The sequence below is a fragment of the Dama dama genome, chromosome 20 (assembly GCF_033118175.1).
Source record: "Dama dama isolate Ldn47 chromosome 20, ASM3311817v1, whole genome shotgun sequence".
Taxonomy (NCBI): Eukaryota; Metazoa; Chordata; class Mammalia; order Artiodactyla; family Cervidae; genus Dama; species Dama dama.
This window is the reverse complement of record NC_083700.1, coordinates 79722895-79727315: the sequence shown is the minus strand read 5'-3', so window position 1 is coordinate 79727315 and position 4421 is coordinate 79722895. Positions and strand designations below refer to the sequence as shown.

Sequence of the window (4421 nt, the reverse complement as noted above, 5' to 3'; positions counted from 1 at the left end):
AGCCAGAAAGAAACTTGAGGTCTTAGGCACACTGGTACCTAAGCCTGGGGGTTTTACTCAGCATAAAACTCCTTTAACATTTTATTTTGTAGGGCTTCCAGCCACAGAACAGTAAGTATACTGGCAGTGGAACTTTGGGTGTGCCACTCTGCACTACCCAGAGGGGGTCCAGATGGCGCTGTCCTGGGTTTCCATAATAACTTAAAGGGAAACACTCACAATGTCCAGAGCCCTTGATGTCCTACAGATGAAGTGGAAGGATGTCCTCAAATTCCAAGCAGCAGGAACCCACTTAGGTGGCACCAACCAAGACTTCCAAATGGAACAGTGCATCTACTAAAGGAAAAGGGATGACGTCTACATTCTAGATCTGAAGGGGGCCTGGGAGAGGCTTCTGCAAATGGCTTGTGCTATTGTTACCATTAAAAAACCAAGTGATCAGTGTCACATCCTTCAGGAACACAGGCCAGAGGGCTGTGCTGAAGTCTGCTGTGACCACTGCAACCACTCCTCCTGCTGCCCACTTCACTCCCAGAACCTTCACTAATCAGACCCTGGCAGCTTCCAGGGGCTGCTTCTTCTGGTGGTCACTGATCCCAGGGCTGACAACCAGCCTCTCATGGAGGTGTTGTGTGTTAACCCACCGACCACTGTGCCCTGTACACAGACTCTCGTCTGTGGCCTGTGGACACTGACCTTCTTGCAGCAAGAAGGAAGCTCACTCAGTGGGTCTGAGGAGATGGATGTTGCCCAGTAAGTTCTGCAAGCATGTGGTACCATCCTGGGTACACACCTGTTGAAGGTCATGCCTCACCTCTGCTTCTACAGAGGGGCTGGAGAGATGGAAAAGAATGAGCAGGATGTGCTGAGAAGGCCACAAGGAGGAATGTGAGGGTGAATGGAACACTCAAGCGCCCAAGTTCACGGCAACTTCACCTGAGGTTGCAGACGGGTCTGAAAGTGCATGCACCGCTACGCCTGCCTAGCGGGTCCTGCAGAAGACGGGAGAACTCAGCCACCACCGTGGACTGGTCTGCAGCTCCCACTGCTCAGGTGACTGAACGGGTAGGAACAACCATTGAGTGGTCCTAAGCTGCCCTTCTCCAGGCTCTTACACAGAAAAGAAATAAGGTGGATAGAAAATAAACATTAGTTTCTTTCAAAACAAGACAAAACAATTTTGGTTGTAATGTGTTTGTATTAGGCAACTAACAGGCCCATTCAGTCCAGCAAACATTGTTTTAGTTCCTACTATGCGAAGGTAATGCTAAATGCTAAGAGCACAAATACAAATACAGTGACACATATCATCAGCTTTGGGACATTCTGTAGCAATGTCTTACGGAGAACAAATATTTTGAAAATCACTGCCATGCCTTACATATACTACTTCAGGTAAGTCTCAAAAGCCTCTATAAGATTTATATGATTACTCCTGTTTTTTCAAGTGAAGAGGTTGAAGTTCAAAGTGATTAAACAATCTGCTTGTTTGCACAACTGGTAATTACCACACCCCAGATCCATATCCAGGCCTACCCAAATCCAAAATGTATGTCCTTCTCACCAGGCTTCTTGCTTCCCCCGTCCCTTCCAAACACAACATCAAGACAGTATACTCAAGGATTAGCCCCCCAAATAATATCAGATATCTTCAGGGCCTGTAACAGCATGGCCTTTCACAGGCTGGAGTAACTACTACAAACAATACCAATCACGGATCATATTTGATCTCCAGCGTCACAATTATCCTATAAGACAAGTTAATATTATCATGCCCATTTGAAAAATAAAGAAACTAAGTCTCAGGGAAATTAATTGAGTTGGTCAAAACCATACAGCTACTAAAGGAAAGAATCAGCGTCAGAACCCAACAGGGACTTTACCATCTAAGTCAATACTCTTTCAACTAACCACTCTGCCTTGAAAAACAAAGATTCTGAAATCAGAGTAAACTTTGGATTTAATATTAGACCCAATCCTCTTTGGGGAGGGTGGGAGGACTTTCTTATTTGATTACCTAGCAGAAGGCAATGGGCATGCCTAAGAAATAATGAACCAACCAGATTCCAAGATAAAAGGAAAGCTCCACAAGTATCGGAAGAGCACCAAAGGCCCCCTGTAAATCAGATATGACTAACACTGCTGAGAGTAGGGAGAAGCGCAGAAAATTGGAGCTGAAAAAAAAATCTGATCCTAACTTTGTTGCTTACTATTTATGTAATTTTAAGCAAGTTATTCCAACTTCTTTGGACTTCATTACTGTTTTTGCATCTGCCAAAGTAGATTATTGAATTTGCAAATGTAAAGTGCTTTGCAAAAAGAATCTCCAGTTTTAAGAAGCTACAAGTGCCAGAACCTGAACTAGAGCTGGAAGTTGTGGGGAGATTGGGAAAAGATTACATGCAAAACCCCCTTAACACTAACAAGAACCATGAGATCATTTTTAATAGTATCCCTTTTTACAGAGAAGGAAACTGAGGTCTGGAAAAGTGAAGTACTTTGGCCAAGGTCACACAGCCAGTAAGTGTTGGAGCTATAACTTGAAACCAGGAGCCTGACTCTAGAGACCACACTTTTGCTCTCTGCACTGGAGTGCTCTGTGAAGCCAGGGAATAGCAGCAGGAGCAGGACAGGAACTCTTATGGAAGCTGGTACTCAAATTAAAGCTAAGAAGCCTGGAGAAAAATGACTAGCCTGGAGCAATGAGGGTCAAAGAAAGCACTGGGCCACAAACAAACAAAGAGGCAACAACTTGAGGTTACAAATACCACTGAATAAAAAACAAGTGGTCAGAGGACTCAGTTGATAAGAAACAGAAGAAGCCAAGGGAAAAACAGAAAAGACAGGAAAAGAAAAATACTAATAGACAAAAATGGAGATCTCATTACCCAGTTGTTAATAGGAAAGGAATTATAATTGGGAACAGGGATGTGCTACATGAAAGAGAACTTCTTCTTTTATTACCAAGGAGCAATGCTGATTCTGCAGCTTTAAAACTAATAAAACTAAAAGCACAAACACATACGACAAAACAAAAAAAAGTCAACAGATCTAGATGGAAGAACAGAGGTCAAAAACCAAACAATCAGCTTGGCACAGTAGAGAATCCAAATAAAGTGCACCTACGGGATCAGAATCCAGGGAGACGCAGACTAGAATTGCAGAGCTGGAAGGGAGGGGCCTGAGACTACAGCTAGCTTCCACCCCTGCTTCATTTTTTAAGTGCGGGAAACTGAGGCCCAGAGTGGGAAGTGTAATGAGTCCAGGGTCACATCATTCATTGCAACACAGCACAGACACAAACTTGGCCCCCAGGTTATAGGCGTTCAGATTCTACAGATTAATACAAAAGACAGGCTGAGATGGAGGAACAGGTGCCAAAGAGAACACATTTCCTGACTACAGTCACTAAAAAAACAAGTCTAGATATAGGGCAAACAATCATATGCCTTTGTGGGTGTGCAGAATCCTTGTGGTCTTCTTTGTAGAACAAGGGAATCTTTGGGGGAAAGTGGAAGGATGCCTGAGCAGAGAAATCAAGATTTTGTGAACAAGCAATCGGAGCTGATGATACAAAGTGACTACCTTTTCTGTAATAAACATCCATGAGACCTCAGGTGAGTCATTTAATCTCCCTCAACCTCAGTTTCTCCATCATTTGGATTATCTCGCCAAATAAGTTTGTTGTTACAGAATCAGGATTTCTCAATGTATTTGGCAAAATTCTCGAGGACGGGGTTTGGGGAGTTACATTAATACCTGTGTTTTGGAAATACTGCATTCTCTGCCTGCCACCTTGGAGACTCAAGGCGCACATGAAATGAGCATTTCCTCCCTGGTAGAGTAAAAAGATAATAGTGTTTTTCTAGAATAGCTGAAAGCATTGAGATAATGCATGTTAGGCATCTAGTTCCATATCCGCGAGCATGCCTGCTCAGTCGCTTCAGTCATGTCTGACTCTTTGCAACCCTGTGGACTGTAGCCTGCCACGCTCCTCTCTCTGTCTATGGGGTTCTCCAGGCAAGAATACTGGAGTGGGTTGCCATGCCCTCACCCAGGGAATTTTCCCAACCGAGGGATCGAATCCGCATCTCTTATGTCTTCTGCATTGGCAGGAGGAATCTTTGCCACTAGCGCCCCTGGGAAGCCCTTCCATACCTGACACATCACCAGCGCTCTATAAAAAAGAATTATTAATATAACTTAAATTTTTTTTACTATATTAAGGCTAGGAAAAACAGGTATAAACATCCAATAGGACTCTTTATGCTGTCAGCAACCAAAAACTCAACTCAAACCAAATTGAGCAAAAAGTAAAATTAGCTCACATAACTGAAGACTTTTCTGGGTTTCATCTAAACTTGACCCAGAGGCACCCATCATTTGCCTCCCACTGTCGGCCTTACTCTCCTCCATATTAT

At 43.6% G+C, this 4421-nt stretch overlaps 1 pseudogene; it reads left to right on the top strand.

The window, feature by feature from the left end:
• The first annotated feature begins 220 nt into the window (after window positions 1–220).
• Window positions 221–1092, top strand: LOC133040285 (small ribosomal subunit protein uS2-like; annotated as a pseudogene).
• Window positions 1093–4421: the final 3329 nt, after the last annotated feature.